Raw genomic sequence first — 15,815 nt, forward strand, 5'->3', positions numbered from 1 at the left:
CAGCACCCTGCCCACCAGGTGAAAGGGAGGGAATGCATATGCATACATCCCGTCTCAGTCCAGAGAAAAGGCATTCACAGCCCAAGACTTCAGATCTGGGACCGGAGAGACGAAAGTTGGCAGCTGGTTGTTCAGGGAAGTCGCAAACAGATATATAAGAGGTCTGCCCCACACCTGACAAATTCCCTTGAAAAGTCAAGAGATACAGCTGCCATTCCGTCAACACCGGCTTGTGGCGCCTGGATAGAGTGTCTGCCAGCATGTTCAGCCTGTCAGGAAGATGCTTGACTGTGATGGTCAACTGCATCTCGTGGTAGAGAAGAAGGATACGAATGGCAAGAGCACACAGGACGGAGACCTGGTGTCCCTCTGTCTCTCCAGATACGCGGCAGCTGTAGAGTTGTCGGTAGCCACACAAATTACTTTGGACTGCAGAGCCAAAAGAAGAGCCCTCATCTCAAGCACATTGATGTGCTCCGAGAGCTGTTTACTAGACCACTCCTCCAAGCACCATTGGCCGTCGAGGTAAGCTCCCCATTCTATCATTGAAGTGTCCGTGAACAGGGTCACAGAGGGGACAGTCTTGGTCAATGGTACCTCACGGAGAATGTTCTCCTGAATGGTCCACCAACGAGAGAACTCCCTGACCGACTGGCCGAAGACTTTGCCCTCTTCTAGGGAGGTGCTGACCCCTGCGAGGCACTGACCTTATCAATCTGGAATCTTTTCACAAGAAGTGCTGAGGCGACTGAGTCCTCCTTCATGTCCTTCTGTACAGAAGGAAGCACTCCCCCAAACAGGGCAGAGCCCGAAATGGGGGCAGTCAACATATGGGAGAGGCATGGTGCCTCAACGAGGTAGTTTTTCAAGACTGAAAAATGCCTAGCCAACACGACATTGGTGAGCAGAGAGATTTGCAAGGCTCTCAATGCTCTCAATGCCGTGTTCAGGGCAGAGGTGACTCTGTCCTGGATGTTGACCTGTTTTGCCTCAGATATCCGACCCTCAGGCAAGTTGGATACCCTATATAGACAAACTGTGAGGTAGTCTGTTCACGACAGAATCTGGATGGACAGACATAACATTCTCTCCATCTTGTGGTGTTCTTCTGGTCTACAGATATGCCAGGCCAGACTCTCTCGATTCCAGCCTAGCTGGTTGAGAGGCTAGTTGCCCGTCGTGCATGGCATAGTTAAAGGCGTTAGTCTCTGAGAGATCACCCATGCCGAGTTGCGACCCAGCAAACCAAAGAGCAAGGGTAGAGGAAGAATTCCACCCAAGCCTGGGCAGAGCTGAAGACACAATAGTGCCTTCTGGCAGAGACTGATCTGACTGAAAGGGTGCCTAAGGAGCCATCATGGAACCTAAAAGGGTGGTGGGAGGCGGATGTCCTAAAGGTCCGGTGAATCTTTCTAGGACTGGCCGACAAGGCCCCGAAAGAAGCAGAACGTCGGGTGGATTCTGAACTGCTGGTGGGAGAGACCATCCCTCAGGGATTCCACGAGGAAAAGCTCATAGGGTTAAACCCAAGGATAAACCACCACCCCCTCCAGGTGGACGCCCAGACATGTACGGGATAGGCCTGTAAATGTTGGGATATTGTTGGTACCCAGAACCATCTGGCATGAGCAGCCCAGGGATGAATGCCCACAGGCACCCGTATACCCAGAGCCAGTGGGAAACGGAGACTGGAATCCGGACGCCAGGCCTGCAATTCCATCCCATCGGGGGAAACCCCCTTGGTACCCCTGCAACTCTGGACTGGAAAGGAAAGGCCTAGAACCAGGAACCTGCGAGGGTAGGAAAACAGGTCCCGCACTGATACAAGGATTAGTGAACTGAGAGTCACTAATCCCTGTAGGCACAGACAACCCTGACAAGAAGTCTGTGGCCTTGGAACCTGCACTTGAAAGTACAATCCCGACATGAAGGCGGCCCTGAAGGGATCAGCGACTGTAAAACGGCAGTCAGACGGGAACTCCTGACCAATTTGACCATGGACTGCGCCAAGTCACCCTACTCCAGGACGTGCCTGGACAGGCAGGACCACCCCCTGTTCGAGGGAGGAGCTTGGCAAAATGCAAAAACACCCCCAGCAGGAATGCCTAAGTCGCCAACCGGTTAAGAACCAGAGGCGGAGGATTTACAAGGCTTACTTCTCCTGCCGGAAGAAGAGGACAAATTCCTCTTCTGGCTGAAAGTTCAATGAACAGGCTGGGGGGCCTTGGCGAAAGACTCTGCATGTGAACAAAGTTCACATGGTGAAGCCTCCCTAAAAGGCCGGCACAGGGCACAGGCAACATGTGGGTCCCGCTATCCAAAGAAATGGGAACACTCATGTTATCTACCCTGACAAAACCCGGCACTGGCCATACTTGAAACAATTAATAAAAAATTGTGAACAAGAAAATACAAATCAACGTAACGCAGCAAACACTGCAAAAACAGCCGCACAAAAACAGTGGACAAAGCAGAACAAAAATTAAAAATCTGAAACGGCGAAACACATGGTCACGCACTCAAACAAATGAAAAAATGGCCGTAAAATTGGTACAAATAATCATAAGACAAAGTCGTAAATGACAATTTGAATGGGAGATGGGTAGACAAAATCAAACTGAGTGGTAAATAATAATCAGGTAGTGATACTACAGTAATATGAGAGAGGAACTCAAGGCACTCAGCTGCACATGTCCACACTCGTCGGCACCATAGAGGAAAGAGGACGGGAGATCGCTCTGTGTCTCTGCCGTGATGGCTCAGGGGATCGTAGGGAGGAAGGGATTTTTTAATCTTTTGTTTTTGGGATACAAAGATGGATGTAGGTACCATATTTGCATGCTAAAGTTATGGTAATTATTACTGAAATGAAATGTTCTATACACATATCATTCTTGTGAAAAGCAAGTTGACGTTTCAAAAATACGGCATTGAGTTCATTGAAAATATGAAATGACACCAAAATTTGTTGTTTCATAATGATCTAATATGATAATAAAAGTTCATTTTGTCAAAATTTGGCATTAAGTTCAAAAATTTACTGTAAAATGTTGTTTTTAGCATCATCACAATTTCTTGAGAAGGACAGGATGGATCTATCTCAAATATCATCTGTAGGTGCCCCTTGGTGTCCTTTAGATTTTCGGACTTATAAGAAAAAAAAAATGGCAGAGTGGTGGCCATCTTGGATTTTAACAATGAAAAGTTGTAACTGTCATTTTATGAGAAGTACTGGATGTTTCTCAAATTTCATTGGGGATTAGTTTAATCAGATGTTACAATTATTGTAATGCAGTTGATCAGATCATGATATTCAGTACTGATTTGAATGCCATCTGCCTGTGCACTAGAGAGAGAATGTGAGTGATGAGTTGATGTTGGTGTTATACATCTATGGATAGAGCGGGCTTTATTATGGCTTCTCTTGTACATTCTTTATTCAGTCATTGGCTGATTGTCTTGAGAGATAGGAGAATCATTGGAAAACTTGATTATTAATTCACTACATGCTATAGAAAAATAAAAAGGAAACTGAAAAATGAGAAGCACTTTAGTATGGCACCAAATAAATGGTAGAAGATTTTTAGAAGGATAACAGTTTCTCTTTGATGTCATATTTTAAGGTATGAACTTGTCTCATAGAGTTGAATGTGAATTATAGAAATGTTTACATAAAATTGTGTCCTTTAAATAATTGATATATGAATGCTACAGATGGGTATAAGGTAAAAAAAAAAAACATTGTTTGTTCTTTAAGTTATTATCTAGAGCAATAAATATTGTTGTACAGCCATGCCCATGATATTGAAACCATGCTTTTTGGCACCTCTTCCTCTTTCCATCCATTCTCCTACCTCATTGGAAAAAAACATTTTTTTTTACTCCTTCATGTGTTTTTAAACAGCTGTAACAGAACATATTTTGTTCATGATGGTGTGTCAGTTAACTTCTGTTTTATCTGTGATTGTACTGGACAAATATTGTTCTTTTTTGGCATAATTTTATCCGTATATTTTTTTTTTATAATTTGCCAGTTAATTAGGGGAGTCTTAATTTTATCATGGTAATTTTTTAAGTCTGTCCTGTATGATTGCCTGATGGCTTTATCTTCCCTGTGAGCAGCCAGGGTCATTTTGGGATAGGATCTCCATGTAGTAGCTGAAGTGGATACCTCACTGAACAACATACATGAGGCCCATCACATACCATTCAATAACATTGGGTAAAGCATCTGTTTTTAGAACGATGAAACAATTGTGTAATTGTCACATGTATAGCAGCTTTTTGTTGTGTTTTTGTTTGCATGTGCATCTTTTAATGTTTTAAAGTTCAAATGTATAGGCAACCAGTCACATAAATATTGGATAATGAAACATTTTTCAAACAGCTTGTTTGAATGATATGGTACCTCTTATCTATAAATAACATTGAAGACATTCTGTCTTTCTGTTAACATTACTGTATTAGTCATCACAGGGATGATGTATGTTGTCTACAGTTAACAAATGGGATGGGGCCATGGTGGCCAAGTGTTTTATGCCTCTGAGCATCTTTATCCCTAGCCCTCCACCTCTGGGTCAAGGGTGCAAGGATTCTGTGGGGCAGTCACCAGGTACTGGCTGCAGGTGGGTGGTTTTTCTCCTGGAACTCCACATTTCTTCCAGCAAGCAAACCTGGCACATTCCTTGATGACCTTTGCTGTTAAGAGGATGTAAAACAAAAATAAACCATAAGCCATAACAAACGAGAGTTATCAAGATTGTGGATGAGTTATTTCCCTTCTTTGATTCTCTTTTACAAGAGTTAAAAAGGTAACCCTCATCAATTCATATATCAAAAGATTTCAAGGACAAATGATGTAGTGCAGCAATGGGATATGTGTCTGTTCAAAGAAAATCAAATCTTTCAATTATGAATACAAATATTCGACTGAAGAGTACCTCAGTGCAGGAAGATGTACAGTAGACTTGAAAAACACAAAGTCCAGTTTACAAGAAACAATTGAATACTTGTTACTTCGTTGCTATATTACTTCACTAATCAGGAACCATTGGCTGTAATCCTCATCATTTCTGGAAACATTTCCTGCTAAAATTGGACACGTAAGATTGTGTTTAGATTTTTGAAGAGGAAAAACCAGTACTTTGATATCAAATGCCATGCTTGTATTTGTACAGAGTTGTTCCAATAACTTGTCAAAATTTTAAATCATCTTTATTTCCAAAAAATAACTGCTTTTGTGTACCCCATCACAGACACACTTCCTTTTAATAAATTGTGCACCAAATTGAACAGTCACATTTATCTTCATCAACTTATTTCCACAGAATAAAGCTACCAAATTTAGGAAGATTAGTGTGAGCAGGTGCTCTATGAAATATTTACGACACTTCTAAGAAAAAAAGAATTGAAGAAAAATTATCTATGAATGATTGATGATCATGTCTTTCACATGTAAGCTCTAACAGTGTTATCATGGGTCCTGGTAGTCTTACCAATTTCCTATGCGTGTGATCGTAGAAATCTCTCGTGATTTCTCCGATTTGATAGTTGTGACCTGAGTATTAGCGTCCATGTCTTGTAGAAGACAATGTTCACCTTCAATGCAATGTTTACACATCCCGTTCCTGTTTTTATCAGCTCTGATTTCCCATTCCGAATTAATATTTTACAAGATTTACATTAACCTACCTTTATATACAGACATCTTCATCACCTGAGTGTTTGTAATTAAGGTGAAATACATAGTTTGGCATTGCATGAGTACTGAATCCGTATATGTGCATTCATGATTGATATGAAATGAATTCATTACTGTAGTGATCATGATAAATCTAAAAAAAAATGATGAGAAGCTCATGTGAAGCACAAACTCATTGAAACTATGAGAAATTGCAGAAGACAAAACACTTTGTCATCAGTCAATCCCTGTTTCTGCAACTGTGCAATTATGGCCTGAAAACTCTATATTACAGGTTGAACTGTTTGTCTCTATTTCTTCTTGTCCTACATTACTTAGCAGTTTTTGATAGCCCCTTTGATGAAGTGTTAGTATGTGTACTGGGACTATCTATCTGTGGATCGGGATATGTAATAATGATAATGTATTGCTTTAATGTTAAACATCAAATCAAATCTAAGGTCATTAAGGAAGAAGATAAGCCCTCAGAACCGTTCATTTGACATTTTTAAATGGAATTTATGAAATAATGATCCCTTCACAGAAGCTTGCAGTCTTGTTGGTGATATGGTAAATTTTGTCATGATGATCTAATTCTACAAATTCTTTTGAGCGCTGTTAAAAAAATTTGACACAAACATTTGTATTTGGCATTTGTTCTGAGATTGACTCTCTCTTGGTTAGATTCAAATTGCCAATCAACATGAGATAGGAATTATAGTCATAATCTGTAGTGGTGATTATCTAAGTGGTATTTTGACATATTGATTTTGAAACAGTTACATAAATGCCCAGTGAATTGTTTTTATCAACTCTCTTATTTTCCTACAAATTTCTGTGAAGTCTATTGGGATTACTAAAAAGACAGTTGTTTACAATTCTGAAAAAAAAAAAAAAAAAAAATACCATCATGTAAACCTTATTATAATCCAAGCTTAAGTTTCATAAAACGGGGGCAGAATATGAATAAAAGAAAGATTTACACAAAGACTCCTGAAAAAGTACAAGGAGAATAAGACCAGGTGTTCCAGAATAGGTAGCATCTTCTGCTTCATGGAGTTGCCATCCTGCTGAATATGTAGTGTTACAAAAACTGTATGATATGTACAAAGTATATACAATCTGGTTTTACTTTTAATGTGAATATTTAAGTGGTAACATCATTTAAGAGGTATACACCTGGCATGGAGAGCATGTAGACACTACTTTGTCCATCCGTCTGTTCCTCATAATTTTGTCCAGAGTATAACACAAAAACTATAAGAGGTATCCATAGAAAATTTGATAGGTAGATAGATCTCAACAAGGAGAAGTGTAGTGCACCAGAACCATCACTCTCTTTTTCATGATTTAGGAGTTATTGCCCTTTGATATTTTTTACACTTAAATTTTGTAAATTGATAAATCTCAATAAGAAGTACAACCCTTGTTTAAGTTGTATTCTTGTTTTAGTGGTGATTTTACTTTAGTGGTGGTAAATCTTGTTTTAGTGGTGATTTTACTTTAGTGGTGGTAAATCTTGTTTTAGTGGTGATTTTACTTTAGTGGTGGTAAATCTTGTTTTAGTGGTGATTTTACTTTAGTGGTGGTAAATCTTGTTTTAGTGGTGATTTTACTTTAGTGGTGGTAAATCTTGTTTTAGTGGTGATTTTACTTTAGTGGTGGTAAATCTTGTTTTAGTGGTGATTTTACTTTAGTGGTGGTAAATCTTGTTTTAGTGGTGATTTTACTTTAGTGGTGGTAAATCTTGTTTTAGTGGTGATTTTACTTTAGTGGTGGTAAATCTTGTTTTAGTGGTGATTTTACTTTAGTGGTGGTAAATCTTGTTTTAGTGGTGATTTTACTTTAGTGGTGGTAAATCTTGTTTTAGTGGTCATTTTACTTTAGTGGTGATAAATCTTGTTTTAGTGGTCATTTTGTTTCAGTTCTAATCTAAATTCTAAGCTTTTTGCTCTGAAAATATTACACTGAAATGTGAATGTGCCAAATTAAGTACATATTGTCTGTCCACTTCTTTTTGTATAGCGGTAATGAACTTGTTTCATAATGAAATTCTTGTCAAGTTTCCACCATTTTTATAAATACAGGATATTCATACTATTGACAGCAATGTGTATAAATGGTCTAAATTAGAAATTGCTAAGTGTTTTCATCACTCAAAACAAACTATAAATAGAACCACATTGTAGCGATAATTATAGGTTCACCGAGGTCATCAATAAGCCAGCTAGCAATTCAGCTCATGCCTCTCAATAAACCCACCCACTGTCTATATCACTGTTTAATGTTTTGGGTTTTTTTTAAGGACGAAATGCTATATCACTGCCCTTGGGTAAGTTGAAGGATAAATATGGTAATTAGGTTTTTGAGAAACATTATTATAGAATCATATCTTATTGATATTGTCAGAATTTCCCCTAATTAGTATAAGAACTGGATGTGGAATATAGAGCTACAAGCATGTAGAGATACAATTAAGGTTGTACATTTAGTTAAACACAAAAAGTGTATTGATCAATACTGACCCAACCCTCTGACCTCATTCACTCTAGCTGGCATTGCCAGTTTGTTTTGTCATTAGTTATATTAGGGTATATTTGTTAGGTTGATATACCTTACTTATTCAGCAGTAACCCCATGCCCGACAATAAGCTCACCATATAGAATACTTTTCTAAAAAAAATGCCCACCAGTGCTTTTTTGTCGGGATCAGTACTTCCTTGTTTTTGAGTACAAGATAAAGCATTGCCTCCCTGGGCTAATTAGAGGACCAGTACTGTCTAGTGAGTTACCTATGTATAAAGGTTTTGGTCCAGATGTAATGGAATTTCCCTGTTAAGTGGTCTGTTTAGACCAGTTTGACCACATATATTTCTTGTAATGGTTTTTGCCATCAAGATATATATGGAGCTTTTAAAACTATGAGTATAACCTTGATTTTTTAAGAATTGCAATTATGAAGCAAATCTGTTTGGTAATATTAGGTTAATCACCGTTGTTGGCCCAGAATGAAGGCGATAGGGTTTTACATTGGGAGGAAGCTGGACTAAGAGAAATAAACATGTGGTTTGGCAGGTGACCCATACATGATTTCATGCAATGAGGGCATTAAACTCAATATTAAAAAAAAACTGACTGTATTATCTTTTTAAAAAATCAACAGTATAGAACAAACAAAAAATGCTGAAAGATTGTTAGTGTAAATAAATTAATTGAGTGGTTCAATATTGTATGTATCCATGCACAAGTCTGTGTATAGATTTCAGTTGATTAAGTAGAATGTATTAGTAAAAATTAGAAATGGAAGGATTAGAGCCAGATTATTGAGGATAGGTTGATCAGCGCGATAAATTGTGGAACTACTGATGATATTGATGATGAGGTTTGATTTAATATCTCTGAATGCTGTGGGATCAGACCAGATATCAATCTACATGATTAAGTCGACATAAACAGTAGAGTAGGATCAAAACACACTCAGCACACATTGTACTAACAGTATCCACACGGTGTGGTGACAGTATCCACATGGTGTAGTGACAGTATCCACATGGTGTGGTGACAGTATCCACATGCTGTGGTGACAGTATCCACATGGTGTGGTGACAGTATCCACATGGTGTGGTGACAGTATCCACATGGTGTACTAACAGTATCCACATGGTGTAGTGACAGTATCCACATGGTGTGGTGACAGTATCCACATGGTGTAGTGACAGTATCCATATGGTGTGGTGACAGTATCCACATGGTGTGGTGACAGTATCCACATGGTGTGGTGACAGTACCCACATGGTTTGGTGATAGTATCCACATGGTGTGGTGATAGTACCCACATGGTGTGGTGACAGTATCCACATGGTGTACTAACAGTATCCACATGGTGTAGTGATAGTACCCACATGGTGTAGTGATAGTATCCACATGGTGTAGTGACAGTATTCACATGATGTAGTGACAGTAAACACATGGTGTGGTGACAGTATCCACATGGTTTGGTGACAGTATCCACATTTTGTGGTGACAGTATCCACATGGTGTGGTGACAGTATCCACATGGTGCAGTGATAGTATCAATAGTTGGTTCAATTTTAGTGTTTATGAATATATTGCAATTAATATATTTTATGTTTTGCCATATACCACTGTGATGATGGTCATCCATGTTTGGTACTGTTCAGCTATGTTTGGTACTGTTCAGCTATGTTTGGTATTGTTCAGCTATGTTTGGTACTGTTCAGCTGTGTTTGGTACTGTTCAGCTATGTTTGGTACTGTTCAGCTGTGTTTGGTACTGTTCAGCTATGTTTGGCACTGTTCAGCTATTTTTGGCACTGTTCAGCTATGTTTGGTACTGTTCAGCTGTGTTTGGTACTGTTCAGCTATGTTTGGTATTGTTCAGCTATGTTTGGTACTGTTCAGCTGTGTTTGGTACTGTTCAGCTATGTTTGGTACTGTTCAGCTGTGTTTGGTACTGTTCAGCTATGTTGGTACTGTTCAGCTATGTTGGTACTGTTCAGCTATATATGGTACTGTTCAGCTATGTTGGTACTGTTCAGCTATGTTGGTACTGTTCAGCTATGTTTGGTACTGTTCAGCTGTGTTTGGTACTGTTCAGCTATGTTTGGTACTGTTCAGCTGTGTTTGGTACTGTTCAGCTATGTTGGTACTATTCAGCTATGTTGGTACTGTTCAGCTATATATGGTACTGTTCAGCTGTGTTTGGTACTGTTCAGCTATGTTTGGTACTGTTCAGCTATATATGGTACTGTTTAGCTATGTTGGTACTGTTCAGCTATATATGGTACTGTTCAGCTGTGTTTGGTACTGTTCAGCTATGTTTGGTGATGTTCAGCAATGTATGGTACTGTTCAGCTGTGTTGGTACTGTTCAGCTATGTTTGGTACTGTTCAGCTATGTTTGGTACTGTTCAGCTATGTTTGGTACTGTTCAGCTGTGTTTGGTACTGTTCAGCTATGTTTGGTACTGTTCAGCTATATTTTGTACTGTTCAGCTGTGTTTGGTACTGTTCAGCTATGTTGGTACTGTTCAGCTATATATGGTACTGTTCAGCTATGTTGGTACTGTTCAGCTGTATATGGTACTTTTCAGCTGTGTTAGGTACTGTTCAGCTTTGTTTGGTACTGTTCAGCTATGTTGGTACTGTTCAGCTATGTTTGGTACTGTTCAGCTGTGTTTGGTACTGTTCAGCTATGTTTGGTACTGTTCAGCTGTGTTTGGTACTGTTCAGCTATGTTTGGTACTGTTCAGCTATGTTTGGTACTGTTCAGCTGTTTTAGGTACTGTTCAGCTGTGTTTGGTACTGTTCAGCTGTGTTTGGTACTGTTCAGCTATGTTTGGTACTGTTCAGCTATGTTTGGTACTGTTCAGCTATGTTGGTACTGTTCAGCTATGTTTGGTACTGTTCAGCTGTGTTTGGTACTGTTCAGCTATGTTTGGTACTGTTCAGCTGTGTTTGGTACTGTTCAGCTATGTTGGTACTATTCAGCTATGTTGGTACTGTTCAGCTATATATGGTACTGTTCAGCTATGTTGGTACTGTTCAGCTATGTTTGGTACTGTTCAGCTATGTTGGTACTGTTCAGCTATGTTTGGTACTGTTCAGCTATGTTGGTACTGTTCAGCTATGTTTGGTACTGTTCAGCTATGTTGTTACTTTTACCTTGTGTTGGTATACTGGTTTTTAGTGTATAAATTGCAGGTGTAATACAGATATCGGAGTGATATGTACACCTTCCCACTGCACCACACTACTGGTGACAGGTAACGATGCAGAGCCTTTGTTTTATGTTTCATGTTGAAGGATTAAATATGACAAATGTCAGTGATGCTAAACGTGATATATCTGAATTAGAATTTCATATGTTATGTGTAAGCTTATTTATACCTATTTTATGTAGTATTTATATGTGTGTTGTATATTGCCAGGTCAGGGACTGTACAGTCGACCAGTGGTGACAGTTTCTCATTGTAAAGGTAAGTTTCAGACACTTTTTTTTACCATTAAGGACTTAATGATCACAAAATTTTCTTATTGATTTTAAAATTTGACATCATCTGTTAACCTCCATGTTTTCTTTAGCTTCAGCACATTAGTCATTTGTTTAAGGTAGATGATGTTTTAGTAGAGGACAGCAAGATAACAGTCGTTATATAATAAATTATGTAATGATACAGTCAATGAAATGTTATGAAACCTTATATGATGGTAGATGACACTTAGCAATGGTAGATGACACTTAACAATGGTAGATGACACTAAGCAATGGTAGATGACACTAAGCAATGGTAGATGACACTAAGCAATAGAAGATGACACTAAGCAATGGAAGATGACACTTAGCAATGGTAGATGACACTAAGAAATGGTAGATGACACTAAGCAATGGTAGATGACACTAAGCAATGGTAGATGACACTAAGCAATGAAAGATGACACTAAGCAATGGTAGATGACACTAAGCAATGGAAGATAACACTAAGCAATGGTAGATGACACTAAGCAATGGTAGATGACACTAAGCAATGGAAGATGACACTAAGCAATGGTAGATGACACTTAGCAATGGTAGATGACACTAAGAAATGGTAGATGACACTTAGCAATGGTAGATGACACTAAGCAATGGTAGATGACACTAAGCAATGGTAGATGACACTAAGAAATGGTAGATGACACTAAGCAATGGTAGATGACACTAAGCAATAAGCAATGGTAGATGACACTAAGCAATGGTAGATGACACTAAGCAATGGTAGATGACATGTTAGATAAAAATGCAGGGTTTACCTCAGGATTAAATAGTGGTGAATGATTGAGTGAGAAAACACAGAAGCAGTAGAGGAACGGTCTTCTTAATAGATCAAGCCTATTTAAATAAAGATGCTTGAAAGGATTCATAAAATGTTTGTACACTTTCTTTATTGTCCTGTTTCTCCTATAAATATGAAATATAGTTTTTCGTTGGATTTGTAGATTACATATAACATGTGTGACTTAAATGCCATATAGACATTTGAATCTTGTGTTGAATGCCAGGAACTGTCGTTGAGACTTTCCAGGAAATGTATTTAACCACGCATTGCGTGTGCATTGTACATGTCATAAATGACAGCGCAGTGCTATGTTAAAAGTTTGAATTTGGATCATGCAATGTTGAGGAGGTGTCATTCTTTACAGCCTTCTGACAGACTGGAATGTGTACAATATACTGGTTTTTTGTTTAGTATTCTGGCATCAATTCTTTGCACTGCTTCATTAATCTGTCTGGTACATTTATAGGCCCCTAGCTGTTGTCTTGTATAGGGGGAACTTTATACTAGTGTGTAATGTAAGGAGAACCAGTGGTCTGATATAGGGGGCACATACTACTAGTGTGTGTTGTAAGGGGAACCAGTGGTCTGATATAGGGGGCACATACTACTCGTGTGTGTTGTAAGGGGAACCAGTGGTCTGATATAGGGGACACACTAGTGTGTGTTGTAAGGGGAACCAGTGGTCTGATATAGGGGGTACACTAGTGTGTGTTGTAAGGGGAACCAGTGGTCTGATATAGGGGACACACTAGTGTGTGTTGTAAAGGGAACCAGTGGTCTGATATAGGGGACACACTAGTGTGTGTTGTAAGGGGAACCAGTGGTCTGATATAGGGGGTACACTAGTGTGTGTTGTAAGGGGAACCAGTGGTCTGATATAGGGGACACACTAGTGTGTGTTGTAAGGGGAACCAGTGGTCTTATATAGGAGGTACACTAGTGTGTGTTGTAAGGGGAACCAGTGGTCTGATATAGGGGACACACTAGTGTGTTGTAAGGGGAACCAGTGGTCTGATATAGGGGACACACTAGTGTGTGTTGTAAGGGGAACCAGTGGTCTGATATAGGGGGTACACTAGTGTGTGTTGTAAGGGGAACCAGTGGTCTGATATAGGGGGTACACTAGTGTGTGTTGTAAGGGAAACCAGTGGTCTGATATAGGGGGAACTTTATACTAGTGTGTAATGTAACGGGAACCAGTGGTCTGATATAGGGGGAACTTTATACTAGTGTGTGTTGTAAGGGGAACCAGTGGTCTGATATAGGGGACACACTAGTGTGTTGTAAGGGGAACCAGTGGTCTGATATAGGGGACACACTAGTGTGTGTTGTAAGAGGAACCAGTGGTCTGATATAGGGGTACACTAGTGTGTGTTGTAAGGGTAACCAGTGGTCTGATATAGGGGGTACACTAGTGTGTGTTGTAAGGGGAACCAGTGGTCTGATATAGGGGGTACACTAGTGTGTGTTGTAAGGGTAACCAGTGATCTGATATAGGGGTACACTAGTGTGTGTTGTAAGGGTAACCAGTGGTCTGATATAGGGGTACACTAGTGTGTGTTGTAAGGGTAACCAGTGGTCTGATATAGGGGTACACTAGTGTGTGTTGTAAGGGTAACCAGTGATCTGATATAGGGGTACACTAGTGTGTGTTGTAAGGGGAACCAGTGGTCTGATATAGGGGGTACACTAGTGTGTGTGTGTTGTAAGGGACAACCAGTGTGTGGTCTGATATAGGGGTACACTAGTGTGTGTTGTAAGGGGAACCAGTGGTCTGATATAGGGGACACACTAGTGTGTGTTGTAAGGGGAACCAGTGGTCTGATATAGGGGGTACACTAGTGTGTTGTAAGGGGAACCAGTGGTCTGATATAGGGGGTACACTAGTGTGTGTTGTAAGGGGAACCAGTGGTCTGATATAGGGGGTACACTAGTGTGTGTTGTAAGGGGAACCAGTGGTCTGATATAGGGGACACACTAGTGTGTGTTGTACGAGGAACCAGTGATCTGATATAGGGGGTACACTAGTGTGTGTTGTAAGGGGAACCAGTGGTCTGATATAGGGGACACACTAGTGTGTGTTGTACGAGGAACCAGTGATCTGATATAGGGGGTACACTAGTGTGTGTTGTAAGGGGAACCAGTGGTCTGATATAGGGGGTACACTAGTGTGTGTTGTACGAGGAACCAGTGGTCTGATATAGGTGGTACACTAGTGTGTTGTAAGGGGAACCAGTGGTCTGATATAGGGGTACACTAGTGTGTGTTGTAAGGGGAACCAGTGGTCTGATGTAGGGGGCACATACTACTCGTGTGTGTTGTAAGAGGAACCAGTGGTGTGATATAGGGGGTACACTAGTGTGTGTTGTAAGGGGAACCAGTGGTGTGATATAGGAGGTACACTAGTGTGTGTTGTAAGGGGAACCAGTGGTCTGATATAGGGGTACACTAGTGTGTGTTGTAAGGGTAACCAGTGATCTGATATAGGGGTACACTAGTGTGTGTTGTAAGGGGAACCAGTGGTCTGATATAGGGGGTACACTAGTGTGTGTTGTAAGGGTAACCAGTGGTCTGATATAGGGGTACACTAGTGTGTGTTGTAAGGGGAACCAGTGGTCTGATATAGGGGACACACTAGTGTGTGTTGTAAGGGGAACCAGTGGTCTGATATAGGGGACACACTAGTGTGTGTTGTAAGGGGAACCAGTGTTGTAGGGGACACACTAGTGTGTGTTGTAAAAGGAACCAGTGGTCTGATATAGGGGGTACACTAGTGTGTGTTGTAAGGGGAACCAGTGGTCTGATGTAGGGGGCACCTGCTACTAGTGGCCCCTGTTACAGTTGTGTGTTTTAGGGGGCACTAGTGGTCTGGTATAGGGAACACCACTATCACATTCTTCTAGAGGGAGCACTACTACCACATTTTGTGGGCATCAGTAGCACTCTCTGTAATAGGGGTTTCCATTAGTACACTTTTATATAGGAACTACATTATAGTGGCATCACTACAACACTGAAAATAGTATAGCAGTCACCAATACTATGGTCTGGTGTGGGGGTGTCACTACAATACTGAAAATAGTATAGCAGGCACCAATATTATGCCCTGGTGTGGGGGTGTCACTACAATACTGAAAATAGTATAGCAGGCACCAATATTATGCCCTGGTGTGGGGGTGTCACTACAATACTGAAAATAGTATAGCAGCACCAATATTATGCCCTGGTGTGGGGGTGTCACTACAACACTGAAAATAGTATAGCAGGCACCAATACTATGGTCTGGTGTGGGGATGTTA

This window comes from Ylistrum balloti, unplaced genomic scaffold, assembly GCF_031769215.1.
Source record: "Ylistrum balloti isolate Yb309-2 unplaced genomic scaffold, AGI_CSIRO_Ybal_v1 Utg369984, whole genome shotgun sequence".
NCBI classification, from domain to species: domain Eukaryota; kingdom Metazoa; phylum Mollusca; class Bivalvia; order Pectinida; family Pectinidae; genus Ylistrum; species Ylistrum balloti.